This window comes from Oncorhynchus gorbuscha, linkage group LG02 (genome assembly GCF_021184085.1).
Source record: "Oncorhynchus gorbuscha isolate QuinsamMale2020 ecotype Even-year linkage group LG02, OgorEven_v1.0, whole genome shotgun sequence".
In the NCBI taxonomy this organism is placed as follows: Eukaryota; Metazoa; Chordata; class Actinopteri; order Salmoniformes; family Salmonidae; genus Oncorhynchus; species Oncorhynchus gorbuscha.
The window spans coordinates 55309544-55335911 of NC_060174.1; the positions used below are offsets into that span (position 1 = coordinate 55309544).

A 26368-nucleotide genomic window follows, 5' to 3' on the forward strand; every position below is an offset into this window, starting at 1 on the left:
GCCACAAGCCACCTGGGAGACACACCAAACATGTGGAAGAAGGTGCTCTGGTCAGATTAAACCAAAATTGAACTTTTTGGTAACAATGCAAAACGTTATGTTTGGCGTAAAAGCAACACAGCTCATCACCCTGAACACAACATCCCCACTGTCAAACATGGTGGTGGCAGCATCATGGTTTGGGCCTGCTTTTCTTCAGCAGGGACAGGGAAGATTATTAAAATTTATGGGAAGATGGATGGAGCCAAATGCAGGACCATTCTGGAAGAAAACCTGATGGAGTCTGCAAAAGACCTGAGACTGGGACGGAGATTTGTCTTCCAACAAGACAATGATCCAAAACATAAAGCAAAATCTACAATGGAATGGTTCAAAAATAAACATATCCAGGTGTTAGAATGGCCAAGTCAAAGTCCAGACCTGAATCCAATCGAGAATCTGTGGAAAGAACTGAAAACTGCTGTTCACAAATGCTCTCCATCCAACCTCACTGAGCTCGAGCTGTTTTGCAAGGAGGAATGGGAAAAAATGTCAGTCTCTCGATGTGCAAAACTGATAGTGACATAACCCAAGCGACTTACAGCTGTAATCGCAGCATAAGGTAGCGCTACAAAGTATTAACTTAAGGGGGCTGAATAATTTTGCACGCCCAATTCTTCAGTTTTTGATTTGTTAAAAAGTTTGAAATATCCAATAAATGTCGTTCCACTTCATGATTGTGTCCCACTTGTTGTTGATTCTTCACAAAAAAATACAGTTTTATATATTTATGTTTGAAGCCTGAAATGTGGCAAAAGGTCGCGAAGTTCAAGGGGGCCGAATACTTTCGCAAGGCACTGTATCACTCATTGGCCAATCCCTCTTTTCTGGCAAAGATCTACCTACAGGCATGAGGGGGTGGGGATACTGTCACACCCTGAACTGTTTCACCTGTCTTTGTGCTTGTATCCACCCCCCTCCAGGTGTCGCCCATCTTCCCCATTATCCCCTGTGTACTTATACCTGTGTTCTCTGTTTATCTGTTGCCAGTTCATTTTGTTTCGTCAAGCCTACCAATGTTCTTTCCCGTGCTCCTGTCCGTCTCTCGTTCCTGTTTTCTAGCTTACCCGGTTTTTGACCATTCTGTCTGTCTTGATCCTGAGCCTGCCTGTCATTTTTTACCTTGTTATACCACCCTGGATTATTGACCTCTGCCTGCCCTGACCCTGAGTCTGCCAGCTGTTCTGTACCTTCGGACTCTGCTCTGGACTACTGAACTCTGCCTGCCCTTGACCTGTCGTTTGCCTGCCCCCTGTTTTTGTAATAAACCTATGTTACTTCGAAACTGTCTGCATCTGGGTCTTCTCCTGATCCGTGACAGTGATAGAGCCTAGCCTACTGATGATGACTTTAAAAAAAACATTGACAATGTTGCAGAATTCCTTAGCAATGGATTCAGTTAGGGTGCCCAAAATCAGAGCTCGAAAAAGTTGGCTGCACTCCTGCGGGACTCATCAATTCCTACCAGACCTGGATTCAAATACTTTTAAAAATCGTTCAATTATTAAAGAGTATGCTTTAGCCTGCCTGGAGTGACAGGTGGACAGGATTTGTACTTTATGAACTGTTCTAATGGTTCCCGTTGCAACAGGCAAGATTAATAAATCACAGATATCGTATTTGAAGGTCTAATTCCCACCCAGACACAGGATATCGCTCAGCAGCATTGATCCCTATTTTTAGGACATATTTCTACCATGGTCAGTAATCCTATTGTATATTCATCATCTACCAATGGAGATGACAAGCTGAGAAACTATCTGTATCATTAAAGAGAAATGTAATAAGGAACCATTAGAACAACATAATGAAAACCAACAACATAATGAAAACCATTCCTGATCTGCACCTGTTATTGATGGAGAGTGACCAATCTGTTAGGATAACGCTACTCTACTGGCACAGTCTGGTAGCATCTGAATATGACACTGCTTGAGGCAACCTGGTACACACAGAACATTGAGCAAGATTTACAAGCCTAGAACCCCTACACTTAGCAAGTACAGTGTTAAAAGTAGGCTGTCTAGTTGGTTCCATAACAGTACTGAAGGTGTTGACTAACCAGATATTGTGGTTGTGTCAATGATGCAGATATACAACATTGACCTTATTTTGACCTGCTTGACAGAAGGACAGCATGTAATTAGCAGTCAAAACATGTAATAAAATATGTTGTTTGTCTGAGTGCTACACATGGCCAGACAGACAGACATACACACACACACACACATACATACATACATACATACATACATACATACATACATACATACATACATACATACATACATACATACATACATACATACATACATACATACATACACACACACACACACACACACACACACACACACACACACACACACACACACACACACACACACACACACACACATACATACATACATACATACATACATACATACATACATACATACATACATACATACATACATACATAGGCATTACCAGATTATCCTCCTGTTTGGTCCTCAGTGCTCCTTGCAGGGTCCAGGAGAGAGGGGGGGCAGCATCCATAAAACAAACAGATGTCCTCACCTAGCTACAGCAGGCTACAGTTACTTCAGAACAGCTTGAGTTATAAATCTGTCACTTCAACAGACTTCAACAAAACACTTCAATACCACCCACCACCCCAAAGAAACAAACTCATAGGTTATTATTGTGTAATTATAATTTTACCATGTAATACCTATGTAAACACCCGTTTTTTTTGGTTGCTAGTATTCTAATGTTTTCCCATTTACCTGACAGCTGCAAATAATATTCAATCACCACATAAATAATATCAGGTTCTTTCAGTAACGTGAATTTGTGATGCTTTTAACACCATGGTCATAAGGTTGGCGGTATCCATCACGTCTTCATGCTGTGCATGGCCTTGACCCGTAGAAACAGGAGCAACATCCATCCAGTGTTGTGCTGGCCAATATCCGCTACTGAAAGCACAAGGAAAACAAAGCCCATGCACTTTGCTTTTTCTACACGCTGGCTATGAAAATGTTAGCTGTTAAACTTTGGAGGAGGAGGTCTGAGGTTGAAATGGAATTATCAAGGATGGAGGAAGCAAGGATCTGATGGCTAGTGATGTTTTCAGTCACAGCCCGTCTGCAATCTTGTCTCTCATCATGTGACCCTTTCACCTTGTAATTGGTTCTTAATACAGTGACACTTTGTCATCCACCCTGTCAAGTTCCCTTATTAACAATCAATACTGCCCTTTAACCTGCAGTACTCCTTCTATGATGTTAGTAATGATTTCTCTCCTCATTGAGAAACACTACAGACACTGTCTAGGGAGGAAGAAGGTGGCTGAAACCTGGACTTGGACTGTGGGTCTTGAGGTGCGGAGGCAGGAATCTAATGAACTGTGCCATAATAGGCCGGGCCACATAAGCCATGTTACATTAGAAACATGCTTCAACCTTACCTATTCTAACAGAGGAGAATATAGAAGGGGTCATTTCAAGTGCCTTATAGCATTCCACATATAGCATTATACAAGGCTTTACATTTCACCCTAGCTGTCTAGCATGCCTGGTTGATTGTCTGACTTTTACAGGGACGTAGACGGATTCCCTCCAAGGGTCTCTCCAGTTCAGACATCCTTCCTGAAACAGTTTTCCATGTTTTGGGATTTTTTTTTGTGTGGATTGAAAACACGTTGCTGATGCTTAGTCAAAGGCTAAAGGTGCATCAACCCAGCCCTGACCCATCTAATCATTAGAGGACATGCAGACATGAACCCCGTTCCCCGGAGACATAAAGCAGAATCCCGTCAGTCAGAGTGACGAGAGAGAGTCGCATCAGTCGAAGAATGTCCTGAACCTGATCCGCTAGGATTGGGATGCCTGGGGGAAAAACAGAATGCTTCTCTCTTCTACCTTCAACACAAAACAAACGCACGTACACACACTGAAACATGAACACAAACCTTACAACATAGGACACACAACATTGTTGAATGCTTTTGTAACAAAACTAATTGTGCATGGAGACGAGCCTTGTTTTGACACAGTTTTACACACACTCTCGAGTCAGGCCAAAGTAAGAAAAACAGAAAGAGAATGATTCAGTGAGCCAGTGACAGGTCGGGCTCAAAGAAATAATGATTCACTCACACACATACACACACACACTCCTCCCTCCAACATTATATGAACTCACACAGGGGTGTCAAACTCATTCCATGGAGGCCCTAGTGTCTGCAGGTTTTTTTTCTCTCCTTTCAATTAAGCCCTAGACAAGCAGATGTGGGGAGTTCCTTACTAATTGGTGACCTTAATTCATCAATCAAGTACAAGGGAGGAGTGAAAACACGCAGACACTCGGGCCTCCATGGAATGAGTTCGACCCCTGTGTACTAAGTATACACGACAAAGAGTCAGGCCAAAGTGAGAAAACGTAGAGAGTGCGGATGATTCAGTGAGACAGTGGCGAGTCGTGTTCAGAGTGAGAAGCAATTACTCCTGACCTCATGTATTTACATTCATGACCTGAAATCTGACACCCTCACCTATTTATATTAGCCCATCAGTCCCTCGTCCTTTCGCACTCTCTCTGACTCACTCTCATCATCAATCATCTACGGTGCTTTCAGAAAGTATTCCCACCCCTTGACTTTTTCCACATTTTGTTGTGTTACAGCCTCAATTTAAAATGGATTCAATTGAGATTTTGTTACGGGCATAAATGCTAGCTAGTCTCAACAGTACCCCATAATGTCAACATTTTTTTGACATTTTTACTCATTTAATTAAATTAAAAGCTGATATGTCTTGAGTCAATAAGTATTCCTTTGTTAGGGTAAGCCTAAATAAGTTCAGGAGTAAAAATGTGACTTGTTTCAGGAATCTAGGAATCTAGGCGTATGTCTAGGTCACTACTTCACAGGAGCCATTTGAACATAAACTTTTTTGATTTATCAAAATGTGTTTTTTGGCAGAAATGCCTTCTGGAAAATGTGAACTTTCATGTACTTTAATAACACACGTGTATGCCATGTGTAAATACGAACAAAATGGTTAAATTAGAGCCTAGTTGGTTAAGCCACAGACAAAGTCAGCAACCTTCCCACTAGCCATGATTGGCTGAGATAATGAGTGGGCTGGACATGCCGAGAGAAGAGTTCAGATTGTTCTGCCATATAGAGGACTTCTGTCTATTTGAACTGGTCAGTCTGTAAATTTATTATTGTGTAGTGGAACTGTATAAGAGTTGATCTCCACTTTCTGGAGGATCGAGTTTTGAAATCAGTGGAATTAGAGTATGATAACTAAAGAGATGGAGAAAACACCTGTCTCCGGATTTCATCTTCAAACTAAGGGCAACCATGGCATGGAATCCGTGATAGTCTAGCTAGCTACATTTTCAGATATGACATGTTTCTAATTTTGACAAAGTGGTTTAATTTCAGGCTAAAGTGTACTGTTAGCAAGCTAGCTGGCTGGCTGGCTCCCTAGCTAACGTTATGTGTATGATGTTATTATTCATATCCCAGAGCTGTTTGCTTAGCTAGTTAGAGCCTTATGTTAGCTAGCTGGCTGGCTCACTAGCTAACGTTACATGTATGATGTTATTATTTGTATCTCAGAGCCATTTTCTTTGCTAGTTAGAGCCTAACATTGAACCTGGTTGGTTAACTCCCAGCAGATTCATGCAGGTTAGTAACGACATGATTTGGTACTATGTTCATTGTTGTTTAACTAGCTAAAGTTAGCTGGCTGGCTCGCTAGCTAACGTAGGATCTTACACATTGTATGGTCTTACACACTGTTTACTTAGCTAGGTGCATTGTTTACCTAGCTAGCTACGTGTCTTAACAAAATTAAACCATTTCGGGTGCGTTCGTAAATTCAATCTGAGTATGCCAGAGTGCAGAATAACTGATGAATTTACAAACAGCACCCGTGGAATATGGTCGGTGTCAGTAAACGTTGGCAAAAAAAGCGAAATGAAATTTTTTCATGTTATACAGAGGTAAACAAAACATTGGTCAGAGCATCAAGTGTGCGCTCTGAACGCTCCAAGAGCGAACGGAGATGGTGGGGCTAAAGTTTAAGAGGGTGTGAATGGTGCTAAATGGTTGTAGACAAAGAAGAGCTCTTCACCAGGTACCAAAACATTTAAAGGCCATTTTCTCAAAAGTGAGTTTACAAGTTTATCAACTTTCAAAGCAGAATTACTTTCCCATTGTTCCTCAAATATTCTCATTGTTCCTTTCCCATTGTTCCTCAATGTATTATATAACATTTTGTAGCTCTGGGTCTCTACTTTTATCCAATGTAAAAAACTCAATTTCTAATTTTGCTACATAAGAATTGAGCCAGTCGGTCACAAATGTGCTTAACCAGTCACATAATAACTTACATGGACTCACTCTGTGTGCAATAATAGGTTAATTATTTTTTTCTGACTACCTCATCTCTGTATCCCACACATACAATTATCTGTAAGGTACCTCAGTCGAGCAGTGAATTTCAAACACAGATTCAACCACAAAGATCAGGGAGGTTTTCCAAACTGCTCAGGGATGTCACAATGAGGCCAATGGTGACTTTAAAACAGTTACAAAGTTTAATGGCTGGAATAGGAGAAGTGAGGATTGGTCACCAACATTGTAGTTACTCCACAATACTCACCTAAATGACAGAGTGGCAAAGAAATTAACTTTCTGTCCTGAATAGAAAGCGTTATGTTTGTGTCATGCAGGTGAAAGAGGACCCAAAAGCGACTTAACAGAAACAGAGTTTATTTAAATCCAAACAGGGAATAACAAAAATCCTCTAGTCTGTAGAGGGGAATAACTAGAGAAGCGGCCACAGACTGCAGGTCGCTTCGGGTAGGCGCAGGCCGTAGTTGATAGAGCCACCTGCTCACACGCAGCATCTGATGAAGGCAAAAAACACGACAGGACAGGGCGAAACACAATCACAGCATGGTGAATACAAAACAAGGAACCGACGGGACAGGAACGGAACACAAAGGAATAAATAGGGACTCTAATCAGGGGAAAGGATCGGGAACAGGTGTGGGAAGACTAAATGATGATTAGGGGAATAGGAACAGCTGGGAGCAGGAACGGAACGATAGAGAGAAGAGAGAGCGAGAGAGTGAGAGAGGGAGGGGAGAGAGAGGGATAGAAGGAGGGAAAGAACCAAATAAGACCAGCAGAGGGAAACGAATAGCATGGGGAGCACAGGGACAAGACATGATAATAAATGACAAACATGACAGTACCCCCACTCACCGAGCGCCTCCTGGCGCACTCGAGGAGGAATCCTGGCGGCAACGGAGGAAATCATCGATGAGTGAACGGTCCAGTACGTCCCGAGACGGAACCCAACTCCTCTCCTCAGGACCGTAACCCTCCCAATCCACTAGGTATTGGTGACCCCGTCCCCGAGAACGCATGTCCATGATCTTATGTACCTTGTAAATAGGTGCGCTCGACAAGGACGGGAGGGGGAGGGAAGACGAACGGGGTGCGAAGAAAGGGCTTAACACAGGAGACATGGAAGACAGGATGGACGCGACGAAGATGTCGCGGAAGAAGCAGTCGCACAGCGACAGGATTGACGACCTGGGAGACACGGAACGGACCAATGAACCGCGGAGTCAACTTACGAGAAGCTGTCGTAAGAGGAAGGTTGCGAGTGGAAAGCCACACTCTCTGGCCGCAACAATACCTTGGACTCTTAATCCTGCGTTTATTGGCGGCTCTCACCGTCTGTGCCCTGTAACGGCAAAGTGCAGACCTCACCCTCCTCCAGGTGCGCTCACAACGTTGGACAAACGCTTGAGCGGAGGGAACGCTGGACTCGGCAAGCTGGGATGAGAACAGAGGAGGCTGGTAACCCAGACTACTCTGAAACGGAGATAACCCGGTAGCAGACGAAGGAAGCGAATTGTGAGCGTATTCTGCCCAGGGGAGCTGTTCTGCCCAAGACGCAGGGTTTCTGAAAGAAAGGCTGCGTAGTATGCGACCAATCGTCTGATTGGCCCTCTCTGCTTGACCGTTAGACTGGGGATGAAACCCGGAAGAGAGACTGACGGACGCACCAATCAAACGACAGAACTCCCTCCAAAACTGTGACGTGAATTGCGGGCCTCTGTCTGAAACGGCGTCTAACGGGAGGCCATGAATTCTGAATACATTCTCAATAATGATTTGTGCCGTCTCCTTAGCGGAAGGAAGTTTAGCGAGGGGAATGAAATGTGCCGCCTTAGAGAACCTATCGACAACCGTCAGAATCACAGTCTTCCCCGCAGACAAAGGCAGACCGGTAATGAAGTCTAAGGCAATGTGAGACCATGGTCGAGAAGGAATGGGGAGCGGTCTGAGACGACCGGCAGGAGGAGAGTTACCCGACTTAGTCTGCGCGCAGTCCGAACAAGCAGCCACGAAACGGCGCGTGTCACGCTCCTGAGTCGGCCACCAAAAGCGCTGGCGAATAGACGCAAGAGTGCCTCGAACACCGGGATGACCAGCTAACTTGGCAGAGTGAGCCCACTGAAGAACAGCCAGACGAGTGGAAACAGGAACGAAAAGGAGGTTACTAGGACAAGCGCGCGGCGACGCAGTGTGCGTGAGTGCTTGCTTAACCTGTCTTTCAATTCCCCAGACTGTTAACCCGACAACACGCCCATAAGGAAGAATCCCCTCGGGATCAGTAGAAGCCACAGAAGAACTAAACAGACGGGATAAGGCATCAGGCTTGGTGTTCTTGCTACCCGGACGGTAAGAAATCACAAACTCGAAACGAGCGAAAAACAACGCCCAACGAGCTTGACGGGCATTAAGTCGTTTGGCAGAACGGATGTACTCAAGGTTCTTATGGTCTGTCCAAACGACAAAAGGAACGGTCGCCCCCTCCAACCACTGTCGCCATTCGCCTAGGGCTAAGCGGATGGCGAGCAGTTCACGGTTACCCACATCATAGTTGCGCTCAGATGGCGACAGGCGATGAGAAAAATAAGCGCAAGGATGAACCTTATCGTCAGACTGGAAGCGCTGGGATAGAATGGCTCCCACGCCTACCTCTGAAGCGCCAACCTCGACAATGAATTGTCTAGTGACGTCAGGAGTAACGAGGATAGGAGCGGACGTAAAACGTTCTTTTAGAAGATCAAAAGCTCCCTGGGCGGAACCGGACCACTTAAAACACGTCTTGACAGAAGTAAGAGCTGTGAGAGGGGCAGCAACTTGACCGAAATTACGAATGAAACGCCGATAGAAATTAGCGAAACCTAAAAAGCGCTGCAACTCGACACGTGACCTTGGAACGGGCCAATCACTGACAGCTTGGACCTTAGCGGAATCCATCTGAATGCCTTCAGCGGAAATAACGGAACCGAGAAAAGTAACGGAGGAGACATGAAAAGAGCACTTCTCAGCCTTTACGTAGAGACAATTCTCTAAAAGGCGCTGTAGAACACGTCGAACGTGCTGAACATGAATCTCGAGTGACGGAGAAAAAATCAGGATATCGTCAAGATAGACAAAAACAAAAATGTTCAGCATGTCTCTCAGAACATCATTAACTAATGCCTGAAAAACAGCTGGCGCATTGGCGAGACCGAACGGCAGAACCCGGTACTCAAAATGCCCTAACGGAGTGTTAAACGCCGTTTTCCACTCGTCCCCCTCTCTGATGCGCACGAGATGGTAAGCGTTACGAAGGTCCAACTTAGTAAAGCACCTGGCTCCCTGCAGAATCTCGAAGGCTGATGACATAAGGGGAAGCGGATAACGATTCTTAACCGTTATGTCATTCAGCCCTCGATAATCCACGCAGGGGCGCAGAGTACCGTCCTTCTTCTTAACAAAAAGAACCCCGCCCCGGCCGGAGAAGAAGAAGGCACTATGGTACCGGCGTCAAGAGACACAGACAAATAATCCTCGAGAGCCTTACGTTCGGGAGCCGACAGAGAGTATAGTCTACCTCGAGGAGGAGTGGTCCCCGGAAGGAGATCAATACTACAATCATACGACCGGTGAGGAGGAAGGGAGTTGGCTCGGGACCGACTGAAGACCGTGCGCAGATCATGATATTCCTCCGGCACTCCTGTCAAATCGCCAGGTTCCTCCTGAGAAGTAGGGACAGAAGAAACGGGAGGGATGGCAGACATTAAACACTTCACATGACAAGAAACGTTCCAGGATAGGATAGAATTACTAGACCAATTAATAGAAGGATTATGACATACTAGCCAGGGATGACCCAAAACAACAGGTGTAAACGGTGAACGGAAAATCAAAAAAGAAATAGTCTCACTGTGGTTACCAGATACTGTGAGGGTTAAAGGTAGTGTCTCAAATCTGATACTGGGAAGATGACTACCATCTAAGGCGAACATGGGCGTAGGCTTATCTAACTCTCTGAAAGGAATGTCATGTTTCCGAACCCATGCTTCGTCCATGAAACAACCCTCAGCCCCAGAGTCTATCAAGGCACTACATGTAGCACCCGAACCGGTCCAGCGTAGGTGGACCGACAAAGTAGTACAGGACCTTGATGGAGAGACTTGAGTAGTTGCGCTCACCTGTAGCCCTCCGCTTACAGATGAGCTCTGGCTTTTACTGGACATGAATTAACAAAATGTCCAGCAACTCCGCAATAGAGGCACAGGCGGTTGGTGATCCTCCGTTCCCTCTCCTTATTCGAGATGCGAATCCCTCCCAGCTGCATGGGCTCAGTCTCAAAGCCAGAGGAGGGAGATGGTTGCGATGCGGAGCAGGGAAACACCGTTGATGCGAGCTCTCTTCCACGAGCCCGGTGACGAAGATCTACCCGTCGTTCTATGCGGATGGCGAGAGCAATCAAAGAGTCCACATCTGAAGGAACCTCCCGGGAGAGAATCTCATCCTTAACCACTGCGTGTAGTCCCTCCAGAAAACGAGCGAGCAGCGCCGGCTCGTTCCACTCACTAGAGGCAGCAAGAGTGCGAAACTCAATGGAATAATCCGTTATGGACCGTTCACCTTGGCATAAGGAAGCCAGGGCCCTAGAAGCCTCCCCACCAAAAACTGAACGGTCAAAAACCCGAATCATCTCCTCTTTAAAGTTCTGGAATTTGTTAGAGCAATCAGCCCTTGCCTCCCAGATAGCTGTGCCCCATTCTCGAGCCCGGCCAGTAAGGAGTGAAATGACGTAAGCAACCCGAGCTCTCTCTCTAGAGTATGTGTTGGGTTGGAGAGAGAACACAATCTCACACTGCGTGAGAAAGGAGCGGCACTCAGTGGGCTGCCCGGAGTAGCAAGGTGGGTTATTAACCCTAGGTTCTGGAGGCTCGGCAGGCCAGGAAGTAACAGGTGGCACGAGACGTAGACTCTGGAACTGTCCAGAGAGGTCGGAAACCTGAGCGGCCAGGTTCTCCACGGCATGGCGAGCAGCAGACAATTCCTGCTCGTGTCTGCCGAGCATGGCTCCTTGGATCTCGACGGCAGTGTAACGAGCGTCTGAAGTCGCTGGGTCCATTCCTTGGTCGGTTCCTTCTGTCATGCAGGTGAAAGAGGACCCAAAAGCGACTTAACAGAAACAGAGTTTATTTAAATCCAAACAGGGAATAACAAAAATCCTCTAGTCTGTAGAGGGGAATAACTAGAGAAGCGGCCACAGACTGCAGGTCGCTTCGGGTAGGCGCAGGCCGTAGTTGATAGAGCCACCTGCTCACACGCAGCATCTGATGAAGGCAAAAAAACACGACAGGACAGGGCGAAACACAATCACAGCATGGTGAATACAAAACAAGGAACCGACGGGACAGGAACGGAACACAAAGGAATAAATAGGGACTCTAATCAGGGGAAAGGATCGGGAACAGGTGTGGGAAGACTAAATGATGATTAGGGGAATAGGAACAGCTGGGAGCAGGAACGGAACGATAGAGAGAAGAGAGAGCGAGAGAGTGAGAGAGGGAGGGGGAGAGAGAGGGATAGAAGGAGGGAAAGAACCAAATAAGACCAGCAGAGGGAAACGAATAGCATGGGGAGCACAGGGACAAGACATGATAATAAATGACAAACATGACAGTTTGTGGCAAATTCAACACAACACATCCCTGAGTACCACTCTTCATATTTTTAAGCATGGTGGTGGCTGCATCATGTTATGGCTATGCTTGTCATCGGCGAGGGAGTTTTTTGGGGATAAAAAGAAACGGAATAAAGCTAAGCCCAGGAAAAACCCTAGAGACAAACCTGGTTCAGTCTGTTGCTTACCAAGACGGCATTGAATGTTTCTGAGTGGCCTAGTTACAGTTTTGACTTAAATCGGCTTGAAAATCTATGGCAAGACTTGGTATAGATGTCTAGAAATGTATAAAAATGATCAACAATCAACTTAACAGAGCTTGAAGAATTTAAAAAAATAATCAAGTGAAAATATTGTACAATTCAGGTGTGCAAAGCTCTTAGAGACTTACCCAGAAAGACTCAAAGCTGTAATCGCTGCCAAAGGTGATTCTAACATGTATTGACTCAGGGGCGGTGAATACGTATGTAAATGTGATATTTCATTTTTTTTAAATCAAAAAACATATTTTCACATTGTCATTTTGGGGTATTGTGTGTAGATTGTGTGTAGATGAGTGAGAAAAACAGTTAATCGATTTTGAATTCAGGCTGTAACACAGCAAAATGTGGAATAAGTCAATGGGTATGAATATGTTCTGAAGGCACTGTTCTGATATATCAAAGTAGTAACCTATTCATGACAATGCAGTTGAACTTAAGCATACACACCTGCACACATCCAAACACGCACATACAGTGTATCACCTCTTGTTGAAAGCTCTCTTTTTCTCTCTTTTTTCCCCCTTTACTCTGGTGATATTATCATGACTTAGACAACTGGCTCACAAATGGCTGATTATTGTGGTCAAGGTCAGATAACCCCAGGTCCAGGGTAGTCTGGCTGACAACTGTCAGGTGATGTGTGTGTGTGTGTGTGTGTGTGTGTGTGTGTGTGTGTGTGTGTGTGTGTGTGTGTGTGTGTGTGTGTGTGTGTGTGTGTGTGTGTGTGTGTGTGTGTGTGTGTGTGTGTGTGTGTGTGTGTGTGTGTGTGTGTACTGAACAAAAATATAAATGCAACATGCAACAATTTCGAAGATTTTACTGAGTTACAGTTCATGACTGGGAATACAGATATGCATCTGTTGGTCACAGATACCTTAAAAAAGGTAGGTGCATGGATTAGAACACCAGTCAGTATCTGGTGTGCCCACCATTTGCCTCGTGCAACGCGACACATATCCTTCGCATAGTTAATCAGGCTGTTGATTGTGGCCTGTGCAATGTTGTCCCACTCCTCTTCAATGGCTGTGCAAAGTTGCTGGATATTGGCGGAAACTGGAACACGCTGTTGTACAGGTCGAGCCAGATCATCCCAAACATGCTCAATGGGTGACATTGGTCTGGTGAGTATGCAGGCCATGGAAGAACTGGGACATTTTCAGCTTGCAGGAATTGTGTACAGATCCTTGCGACATGGAGCTGTGCATTATCATGCTGAAACATGAGGTGATTGTGGCAGATGAATGGCACAACAAATTCTCTAAAACAGCGTTGTAGGCAGATTATGGAAGAGAAATGAACGTTCAATTCACTGGCAACAGGTGGACATTCCGGTAGTCAGCATGCCAATCGCACGCTCCTTCAACTTGAAACATCTGTGACACTGTGTTGTGTGACAAAACTGCACATTTTAGAGTGGCCTTTTATTGTCCCCAGCACAGGGTGCACCTATGTAATGGTCATGCTGTTTAATCAGCTTCTTGATATGCCACATCTGTCAGGTGGATGGATCATCTTGGCAAAGGAGAAATGCTCAATAACATGTAAACAAAGTTGTGCACAAAACCTTAGATAAATAAGCTTTTTTGTGCATATGGAAAAATTTTCAGAACTTTTTTTTCAGCTCATGAAACATGGGCCCAACAATTAACATATTGCGTTCATATTTTTGTTCAGTGTAGGTGTGATATCTAAATAACTGACAGTTGGTAATAAGCAGTGGTATGCAGCAGGAATGCACCAGAATGACACACTGGCCTTCAAACAAAAGTCCAGCTGACTTACTGGGTGGATGGTTTACGGAGGTTAGCATACAGAAAACGTGTATTTTTTTTCTTTTTCTTGTAGGAATATATCAAAGACTTGTAGGAGTATTTTATTAAGGGAAATAATTATTGTATTGTCATTCACTTATTAATATACACATTTAATAAAACAAACATCTTATCAATAATTTATTACTTTAATTTCAGAATGAGATAATATTCTGCTCTAATTTTTACTTCTGATACAATCTACTCAGTCATGTGTAGAGTGTTGGGAATGACCAAGATACATGCTTAGTCCCAAATGGCATTTGAGATTGTATCATATTAATAAAAGGGCTGAGGGAGGATATACGGTTGGGAAGGACCCATACAGTCATTGGGAAAGACTACTAAATGGGCTTTCCACCTTTCCATATTTAAAATGTCTTATCGTCCCATAAAAAAACGTGGACTTCTTTCAAACAGTGAAAATGGATTGAAGGACTCAGGAATGGTAAACTTTTTCAAATAATCTTATTTGGACACTAATTGCCCTTCGATATTCGCGCATACATACTATGCAAAGATATTGGATAGGTAGCACATACCATTTGATATAGATCGATAGCGAATGTTATATTCTTCTATTATTATGCTTCGGGTTGTACATATTGAAAGCGAAAGCTGCGTGCCGCGGAGGAGACAGCTCATTTGGCTAAAGTCAATCGTCTGAGAACGTGACTTCACTTCACTTTAAAAACAGAACTACATCGCTTTTCTCTCACCGTTCACACAAGAAGCAGCTAGGCTACCTGGCAGGCAGGCTGGCTAGCTCACTGTTTTCTAGAAGTGTCATCAAGGATGCTCAAGATGAGACAGTGTTCTTTACCTCTTTCTACGTTCCCTCTTTTGGCTGGTAAGTAAAAACGTTATAAAGTATCTGTCCCTCCGTCATCATTCCGGTTGGATTCAGACTGTGCTTGAAAACTTCAGCGTGTCTATAATATAATGAAAGCATTGAGGATGATTTTAGTGATTGATTTTCGCCTAGAGTATGTTGCTTTGAAATGTTTGTTGGCTGTCTAATGCATTATATCTAGAAAAGTATTTAATGTCTGTCCTGCTGATTTATATTTTCAAAATTATATTTGGTAACCAGGTAATCAAATCTGTAAAAATGCATTTTAGTTGGAGAATATGGATTTTATGTTTAATGCCAATCCATTCTAAACCGATAGTTCTATTTCTGTCAATTAACCCCCCCCCCCTGCCCCCCATTCAATTCAAAGGGCTTTATTGGCATGGAAACATATGTTTACCTTGCCAAAGCAAGTGAAATATATCCTTAAAAAACGAACATAATCTCTCTCTCTCGCTCTCCAGCTCCTTCTAGAAGTGGAGAGCCAGCAGTGGAGAGCCAGCAGTGGAGAGCCAGCCAGCAGTGGAGAGCCAGCCAGCAGTGGAGAGCCAGCAGTGGAGAGCCATCCAGCAATGGAGAGCCAGCTGTGGAGAGCCAGCAGTGGAGAGCCAGCAGTGGAGAGCCATCCAGCAATGGAGAGGCAGCCAGCAGTGGAGAGGCAGCCAGCAGTGGAGAGGCAACCAGCAGTGGAGAGCCAGCAGTGGAGAGCCAGCAGAGGAGAGGCAGCCAGCAGTGGAGAGGCAGCCAGCAGTGGAGAGGCAGCCAGCAGTGGAGAGGCAGCCAGCAGTGGAGAGGCAGCCAGCAGTGGAGAGGCAGCCAGCAGTGGAGAGGCAGCCAGCAGTGGAGAGGCAGCCAGCAGTGGAGAGGCAGCCAGCAGTGGAGAGGCAGCCAGCAGTGGAGAGCTAGCAGTGGAGAGCCAGCAGTGGAGAGGCAGCCAGCAGTGGAGAGGCAGCCAGCAGTGGAGAGGCAGCCAGCAGTGGAGAGACAGCAGTGGAGAGCCAGCTGTGGAGAGCCAGCAGTGGAGAGGCAGCCACCAGTGGAGAGCCAGCAGTGGAGAGCCAGCAGTGGAGAGCCAGCAGTGGAGAGCCAGCTGTGGAGAGCCAGAGGCGCTGTGCTGGCAGAGCCTGTAAACCTCGCAATGGGGGACCTAGCCTTGGGTTCGAGGACTACTCACCCAGTCTGTGTGTGGATCCAACTCCACAGAGTCCTACTGCTCCTACCAACAGACTTCTAGTTCTCCCCACAAGGAGTCTTCCTGCCCAGCAGTACCCAAATGCAGCAAGTGCAACGCAGCCCTCCCCCACCAGGCCCACCGAGCCACTGCCATGACCGACTCGTCCTTTGAATACCCAGATACATGGTGGCAGTCTGCAGAGAGGGTGGAGACCGAGACCCTCCAACTAGACCTGGAGACAGAGTTCTACTTCACCCACCTGATCCTGGTGTTCCGTTCCCCCCGCCTCTCTGCCATGCTGCTGGAACGTTCCCAGGACCACGGACAGACCTGGAAGACCCTCAGGCACCATCGGGGACCACTTTGGAAATAAGTGTTTTAATTCATACTTTGATGTGTTATGCTCTGGGATCAAAATACACCTATTTTATTTTAACCCAGTTACTTTGCCAGGGACTATGAGGGCACCTTTGGCCTGGCCGAGGATGGGGGAGAGTGTGGCAGCCTGTACCTCCAAGTACTCAGAAGTGTTCCCCTGTGAACACTGTTTTGTGTCTCCCTCTTTTACTCCTGTGGCAGATCCACAGGGGGTGTGCGTGTAGCTGTGTGTATCTGTCTGTAACAGTAATCCAGTAATACATATGTAATACACTGCTCCCTCCCTCCCTTGTGGCAGGTCCACGGGAGGTGTGTGTGCAGACACAAAACAGCCGGCGACCATTGTGAGCGCTGTGCTCCCCTCTACAACGAACAGCCTTGGCAAGCTGCCAACGGTATCATAGGAGCACCGCATGAATGCAAGAGTGAGTCTTACAGGGTCAGGAAGGTTAACAGGCAAAACCACGTACATTATACAATATACACAGCCACAGCCAGACATATTCACTAGTAAATGTATGATTCAATAGGTACAGTACATTTGATTTTTGTTATTCAGGATGCCATTGATTTATCGATGCAAATATTAGTGAAACCTATTATCTGTACCTTTGAGAAAACCGATTGAACCGAATAACACTGGATTAGAACGCTGTCAAACATCGTGTTATTTTTCCTGTGCGGATCAACATAATTGTCACGCCGATCATTGTCGCAGTGTGAATAAGGTCTATAGGAAAACAGAAATGTGTTTACTCTTTATTTTTAGAGTGTAAGTGTGCAGACATGCAGACAGCTGTCACTTTGACCAGGGTGTGTGGCTGGCATCAGGATGGCGTAGTGGGTGTGTGACTCCTGCCGCCACAATACAGAGGGCAGGCAGTGCCAGATCTGTAAGAGAGGGTTCTACAGACACCCCAACAGACCTAGCTCTGCCCCCGACTGCTGCACATGCAAGAGAACATACAGTGCATTTGGAAGGTATCCAGACCCCTTGACTTTTTCCGCATTTTGTTACGTTACAGCCTTATTCTGAAATTGATTAAATCGTTTTCCCCCTCATCAATCTACACACAGTACCCGATAATGTGGGTTACTGTGTGTAGATTGATTTTTTGTTGTTGTTGCAAATGTATTCAAAATTAAACACTGAAATATGACAGTTACATAAGTATTCAGACCCTTTACCCAGTACTTTGTTGAAGCATATTTGGCAGCGATTATAGCCTCAAGTCTTCTTGGTTATAACACTAGTTTGGCACACCTGTATTTGGGGAGTTTCTACCATTCTTCTCTGCATATCCTCTCAACCTCTGTCAGGTTGAATGGTGAGTGTCGCAGCGCAGGGAGAATGATTTACTGAATACTTATGTAAATAAGATATTTCTGTTTTTAATTTTTAATAAATGTGCAAACATTTCTAAAAGCCTTTTTTCGCCTTGTCATTATGGGGTATTGTGTGTAGATTGAGGAAAAACATTTATTTAATCTATTTTTGAATAAGGCTGTAACGTAACAAAATGTGGAAAAAAGGGAAGGGTTCTGAATATTTTCCGAAAGCACTGTACTTCTGCCTGCATCTCTCTGTCCCTGTTGTATCTTCTTTGTTACTATGTTGTACCCCAGCTCTGTCCATGTAAGAGTACACACTTATCTCTCTGTGTCCCTGTTATATCTTCTTTGTTACTATGTTGTAACCCAGCTCTGTCCATGTAAGAGTACACACTTATCCCTCTCTGTCCCTGTTATATCTGCTTTGTTACTATGTTGTAACCCAGCTCTGTCCATGTAAGAGTACACACTTATCTCTCTGTGTCCCTGTTATATCTTCTTTGTTACTATGTTGTAACCCAGCTCTGTCCATGTAAGAGTACACACTTATCCCTCTCTGTCCCTGTTATATCTGCTTTGTTACTATGTTGTAACCCAGCTCTGTCCATGTAAGAGTACACACTTATCCCTCTGTCTGTCCCTGTTATGATTTGTTACTTGTTTTTTTAACCCTAACCCTCAGCCTCTGACTCTTGCACAAGTAAGAGAGAAAGGGAATGATTTGTTTTATTTGTTATTACTTTGGCCTGACATGGGCAACTATCTCCATGGTGATGGTGTCCATTGTGGTGGTATCCACGTCTCCCTCCCTCTTATGTCTGACTTGTTATTATGTTGTTACTATTGCCTGGTATGGGTTGCCATGGTCAACACAGTGATTGTCAATCGTGGTCTTGAGTAGGTTTTATTTGTGTGAACGTTTTTTTTCTCCAGCTCAGCAATGAAACACCTGATTTAGCTCATCAAGGTGTTGAATATCAGTTGAATCAGGTGTGATGAAGTCACTAAGCCGTAACAAAAACATTCAGTAGTAGAAGGTTAGTTATGCCCATTGTCAGCTCTGACATTATGTTAAGATATATATGATCTTATCGAACCCATGGGTCATTACACACACACACACACACACACACACACACACACACACACACACACACACACACACACACACACACACACACACACACACACACACACACACACACACACACACACACACACACACACACACACACACAAACACAAACACAAACACACGCGCGCAAGCAAGCAGACACACATACACACACAGACATTAACATATTCTCTCTTTCTTCCCAGAAAAATGTGAGTGTAAGGAGATGACTATTGGCAAACCCAAACTCTTCTGTGCCAAGGAGTATTGACTATGGTAGGTGGGATTAAGAAAGTTGCGCGTGGGACAAGTTCCTGGGAAAAGCCTTCACAACTACATAATCTTAGCATTAGACATGAATGATGTCATACATTGTCTCATGTGGCTCCACCTGGCATTGTACTCCTCTTTCTCTGAGAATTTACTGTAAAAAGATATTAAAATAATCTCAGACAATGCATATGTAAAGATAACACTGTAGATTAAAATTGAAATCTAATACTTTGCATGTTTGAGGTTAGCCAACTACTATTTTATGGTTGGTGTTATGCATAACAACAACCCTAGGAGTTAGCTTTAGAGTACAAACAGATCTGGGACCAGTCTGTAGTGAATGATGCCAACAGAATTGAAAAGGAAATGCTAGTACACTGCATGTTTGAGGCAGTAGTAGATGGTGCCAGCAGAATTTAATAGGGATTGATACCTGTATATATATATATATATATTATATTATATTTATATATTATACCAACAGTATGGGCAAGCACTCACCTGGGTTTAGGGGGGTAGGGGGCAGATCGATTGGTCTCTTCTCCATAGTGCTGATGGTGAGGATTGTGGCGGCCCATAATCAGGGCTCCCATGCTGAGGTGGAGGTCAAGGTAAAGAAGGTCCTATACTACAGCAGTCAGGCGAGGATCCAGAGAGGTCACATCACCCTTTTCCCAGAGTCCTGGACCAACCATGGGTGCATCTGCCCCCTTAACCCAGGTGAGCGCTTGCATTTTGCACAGGTAGTTGTTCAGGCAACTGGACCTTGACTGCTTCCTACCCAATCATTATTATCTCCGGATGCATGCCTGCCTTGTTTGGCCCTCGCAAGCGAGACTTATTTACATTAGATGACTCACCGCAACCTTAATCTGGTTCACCAGAGCATTCTATAATTTATATACAGTGGGGCAAAAAAGTATTTAGTCAGCAACCAATTGTGCAAGTTCTCCCACTTAAAAAGATGCGAGAGGCCTGTAATGTTCATCATAGGTACACTTTAACTATGACAGACAAAATGAGAATAAAAAAATCCAGAAAATCACATTGTAGGATTTTTTATGAATTTATTTGCAAATTATGGTGGAAAATAAGTATTTGGTCAATAACAAAAGTTTATCTCAATACTTTGTTATATATACCCTTTGTTGGCAATGACAGAGGTCAAATGTTTTCTGTAAGTCTTCACAAGGTTTTCACACACTGTTGCTGTTATTTTGGCCCATTCTTCCATGCAGATCTCCTCTAGAGCAGTGATGTTTTGGGGTTGTTGCTGGGCAACACGGACTTTCAACTCCCTCCAAAGATTTTCTATGGGGTTGTGATCTGGAGACTGGATAGGCCACTCCAGGACCTTGAAATGCTTCTTACAAAGCAACTCGGGCGGTGTTCCCGGGCGGTGTGTTTGGAATTATTGTCATGCTGAAAGACCCAGCCACGTTTCATCTTCAATGCCCTTGCTGATGGAAGGAGGTTTTCACTCAAAATCTCACGATACATGGCTCCATTCATTCTTTCCTTTACATGGATCAGTCGTCCTGGTCCCTTTGTAGAAAAACAGCCCCAAAGCATGATGTTTCCACCCCCATGCTTCACAGTAGGTATGGTGTTCTTTGGATGCAACTCAGCATTCTTTGTCCTCCAAACACGACGAGTTGAGTTTTTACCAAAAAGTTATATTTTGGTTTCATCTGACCATATGATATTCTCCCAATCTTTTTCTGGATCATGGATGGTAAGTTGGTGGTGGAAGATATCCCTCTAGTGGTGTGGGGGCTGTGCTTTGGCAAAGTGGGTGGGGTTATATCCTTCCTGTTTGGCCCTGTCCGGGGGTGTCCTCGGATGGGGCCACAGTGTCTCCTGACCCCTCCTGTCTCAGCCTCCAGTATTTATGCTGCAGTAGTTTATGTGTCGGGGGGCTAGGGTCAGTTTGTTATATCTGGAGTACTTCTCCTGTCCTATTCGGTGTCCTGTGTGAATTTAAGTGTGCTCTCTCTAATTCTGTCTTTCTCTCTTTCTTTCTCTCTCTCGGAGGACCTGAGCCCTAGGACCATGCCTCAGGACTAACTGACATGATGACTCCTTGCTGTCCCCAGTCCACCTGGCTGTGCTGCTGCTCCAGTTTCAACTGTTCTGCCTTATTATTATTGGACCATGCTGGTCATTTATGAACATTTGAACATCTTGGCCATGTTCTGTTATAATCTCCACCCGGCACAGCCAGAAGAGGACTGGCCACCCCACATAGCCTGGTTCCTCTCTAGGTTTCTTCCTAGGTTTTGGCCTTTCTAGGGAGTTTTTCCTAGCCACCGTGCTTCTACACCTGCATTGCTTGCTGTTTGGGGTTTTAGGCTGGGTTTCTGTACAGCATTTTGAGATATCAGCTGATGTACGAAGGGCTATATAAATACATTTGATTTGATTTGATTTTGATCATCCCAATGCTCTCTAGCAAACTTCAGACGGGCCTGGACTTGTACTGGCTTAAGCAGGGGGACACGTCTGGCACTGCAGGATTTGAGTCCCTGGCAGCGTAGTGTGTTACTGATGGTAGGCTTTGTTACTTTGGTCCCATCTCTCTGCAGGTCATTCACTAGGTCCCCCCGTGTGGTTCTGGGATTTTTGCTCACCGTTCTTGTGATAATTTTGACCCCACGGGGTGAAATCTTGCGTGGAGCCCCAGATTGAGGGAGATTATCAGTGGTCTTGTATGTCTTCCATTTCCTAATAATTGCTCCCACAGTTGATTTCTTCAAACCAAGCTGCTTACCTATTGCAGATTCAGTCTTCCCAGCCTGGTGCAGGTCTACAATTTTGTTTCTGGGGTCCTTTGACAGCTCTTTGGTCTTGGCCATAGTGGAGTTTGGAGTGTGACTGTTTGAGGTTGTGGACAGGTGTCTTTTATACTGATAACAAGTTCAAACAGGTGCCATTAATACAGGTAACGAGTGGAGGACAGAGGAGTCTCTTAAAGTAGAAGTTACAGGTCTGTGAGAGCCAGAAATCTTGCTTGTTTGTAGGTGACCAAATACTTATTTTCCACCATGATTTGCAAATAAATTCATTAAAAATCCTACAATGTGATTTTCTGGATTTTCTTTTCTCATTTTGTCTGTCATAGTTGAAGTGTACCTATGATGAAAATTACAGGCCTCTCTTGTCACGCCCTGGTCGAAGTATTTTGTGTTTTTCTTCATGTATTTGGTCAGGCCAGGGTGTGACATGGGTTTTTGTATGTGGTGTGTAGCTTAGTGGGATTGTAGCTTAGTGGGGTGTTCTAGGAGAGTCTATGGCTGTCTGAAGTGGTTCTCAATCAGAGGCAGGTGTTTATCGTTGTCTCTGATTGGGAACCATATTTAGGCAGCCATATTCTTTGGTTGTATTGTGGGTGATTGTCCTGAGTGTCTTGATGTCTTTGGTCGATGTTAGGTGACACAAGTATAGGCTGTTTTCGGTTATTGTTTTGTAGTGTTTGTGTTTAGTCGTGTTTACGTTTGTTTAAATAAACATGGATCGCAATCGACACGCTGCAGTTTGTTCCGACTCTCCTTCACCATATGAAAACCGTGACATCTCTCATATTTTTAAGTGGGAGAACTTGCACAATTGGTGGTCACCCTTTCCCTTGACGACAACTTTGCACACTCTTGGCATTCTCTCAACCAGCTTCACCTGGAATGCTTTTCCAACAGTCTTGAAGTAGTTCCCACATATTCTGAGTACTTGTTGGCTTCTATTCCTTCACTCTGCGGTCCAACTCCTCCCAAACCATCTCAATTGGATTGAGGTCGGGGGATTGTGGAGGCCAGGTCATCTGATGCTCCATCACTCTCCTTCTTAGTCAAATAGCCCTTACACAGCCTGGAGGAGTGTTGTCCTGTTGAAAAACAAATTATAGTCCCACTAAACACAAACCAGATGGGATGACGTATGCTGGAATGCTATGGCAGCCATGATGGTTAAGTCTGCCTTGAATTCTAAATAAATCACTGACAGTGTCACCAGTAAAGCACCCCACACCATCACACCTCCTCCTCCATGATTCATGGTGGGAACCACACATGCGGAGATAATCCGTTCATCTACGCTTTAGTAGTGGTCTCACAAAGACACAGTGGTTGGAACCAAAAATCTCATTAGACCAAAGGACAGATTACCACCGGTCTAATGTCCATTGCTAGTGTTTCTTGGCCCAAGCAAGTCTCTTCTTCTTATGTCTATCCTTCAGTAGTGGTTTCTTTGCAGCAATTCGACACTGAAGGCCTGATTCACTCAGTCTCCCCCACCAAGCTTTACAGTTGGCATCATGCATTCAAGCAGGTAGTGTTCTCCTGGCATCTGCCAAACCCAGATTCGTCTGTTGGACTGCCAGATGGTGAAGCGTGATTCATCACTCCAGAGAATGTGTTTCCATTGCTCCAGAGTAAAATAACGTGATTTTACACCACTCTAGCCGGTGTTTGGCATTGAACACGATGATCTTAGGATTGTGTGCGGCTGTTTGGCCATGGAAACCCATTTCATGAAGCTCCCGACGAACAGTTATTGAGCTGACATAGCTTCCAGAGGCAGTTTGAAACTGTCTCTGTGTATATGTATGTATTGTAAATGTATGTACTGTATGTATGTGTATATATATATATATATATATATAAACTCAGCAAACAAAGAAACGTTCTCTCACTGTCAACTGCAACCTCATGCTGGAGGGTCATGTCAGGATGAGCCTGCAGGAAGGGTACCACATGAGGGAGGAGGATGTCTTCCCTGTAACGCACAGTGTTGAGATTGCCTGCAATGACAACAAGTTCAGTCCGATGATGCTGTGTTACACCGTCCCAGACCATGACGGACCCTCCACCTCCAAATCGATCCCGCTCCAGAGTACAGGACTCGGTGTAACCCTCATTCCTTCGACGATAAACGCGAATCCGACCATCACCCTTGGTTAGACAAAACCGCGACTCGTCAATGAAGAGCACTTTTTTCCAGTCCTGTCTGGTCCAGCAACGGTGGGTTTGTGCCCATAGGGGACGTTGTTGCCGGTGATGTCTGGTGAGGACCTGCCTTACAATATGCCTACAAGACTTCAGTCCAGCCTCTCTATGCCTATTGCAGACAGTCTGAGCACTGATGGAGGGATTGTGCGTTCCTGGTGTAACTCGGGCAGTTGTTGTTGCCATCCTGTATCTGTCCTGCAGGTGTGATGTTCAGATGTACCAATCCTGTGCAGGTGTTGTTTCACGTAATTTGCCACTTTGAGGACAATCAGCTGTCAGTCCTGTCTCCCTGTAGCACTGTCTTAGGCGTCTCACAGTACGGACATGGCAATTTATTGCCCTAGCCACATCTGCAGTCCTCAAGCCTCCTTGCAGCATGCCTAAGGCACATTCACGCAGATGAGCAGGGACCCTGGGCATCTTTCTTTTGGTGATTTTCAGAGTCAGTAGGAAGACCTCTTTAGTGTCCTAAGTTTTCATAACTGTCTGTAAGCTGTTAGTGTCTTAATGACCGTTCCACAGGTGCATGTTCATTAATTGTTTATGGCTCATTGAACAGACAGTGTTTAAACCCTTTACAATGAAGATCTGTGAAGTTATTTGGATTTTTACGAATGATCTTCATAAGACAGGGTCCTGAAAAAGGGAAGTTTCTTTTTTTCCAGAGTTTCTATATATGGACACACCTACTCATTCAGGAGTTATTTATTTTTTACTATTTTCTACATTGTAGAATAATATTGAAGATGTCAAAACTATGAAATAACACATATGGAATCATGTAGTAACCAGGAAAGTGTTAAACAAATCAAAATATATTTGAGATTATTTGAAGTAGCCACCCTTTGCCTTGACAGCTCTACACACTCTTGCCATTCTCTCAACCAGCTTCACCTAGAATGCAACAGTCTTGAAGGATATGCTCTGCACCTGTTGGCTGCTTTGTTGCTCTGCTTTGTTGGCTGCTTTTCCTTCGCTCGCGGCCCAACTCATCCCAAACCATCTCAATTGGTTTGGGTGATTGTGGAGGTCAGGTTATCTGATGCAGCACTCTATCACTCTCATTCTTGGTAAAATAGCCCTTACACAGCCTGGAGGTGTGTTGGGTCATTGTCCTGTTGAAAAACAAATGATAGTCCCGCTAAGCGCAAACCAGATAGCAGGGTGTATCGCTGCAGAATTCTGTGGTAGCCATGCTGGTTAAGTGTGCCTTAAATTCTAAATAAATGACCAACAGTGTCACAATCAAAGCACCCCCATACCATCACACCTCCTCCTCCATGCTTCATGGTGGGAAACACACATGCAGAGATCATCCGTTCACCTACTTTGTGTCTGACAAAGACACGGCGGTTGGAACCAAAAATCTCAAATTTGGACTCATCAGACCAAAGGACAGATTCCCACCGATCTAATGTCCATTGCTCATGTTTCTTGGCCCAAGCAAGTCTCTTCTTCTTCTTGCTATCCTTTAGTAGTGGTTTCTTTGCAGCAATTCGACCATGAAGGCCTGATTCACGCAGTCTCCTCTGAACAGTTGATGTTGAGATGCGTCTTACTTGAACTCTGTGAAGCATTTATTTTGGCTACAATTTCTGAGGCTCGTAACTCTCATGAACTTATCCTCTGCAGCAGAGGTAACTCTGGGTCTTCCTTTCCTGTGGCGGTCCTCATGAGAGACAGTTTCATCATAACACTTTCAAAGTTCTTGAAATGTTCCGTATTGACTGACCTTCATGCCTTGAAGAAATGATGGACAGTCATTTCTCTTTGCTTATTTGCGCAGTTCCTGCCATAATATGGACTTGGTCTTTTACCAAATAGGTCTATCTTCTGTATACCACCCCTACCTTGTCACTACATAACTGATTGGCTCAAATGCATTAAGGAAAGAAATTCCACAAATGAACTTTTAACAAGGAACACCTGTTAATTGAAATGCATTCCAGGTGACTACCTCATGAAGCTGGTTGAGAGAGTGTGCAAAGCTGTCATAAAGGCCAAGGGTGGCTACTTTGAAGAATCTCAAATCTCAAAATATATTTTGATTAGGTTAACACTTTTGTGGTTAT

General features: G+C 44.7%; 1 pseudogene; it reads left to right on the forward strand.

The window, feature by feature from the left end:
* The first annotated feature begins 15856 nt into the window (after positions 1-15856).
* LOC123990393 lies at positions 15857-20303 on the forward strand (annotated as a pseudogene).
* The last annotated feature ends 6065 nt before the right edge of the window (positions 20304-26368 follow it).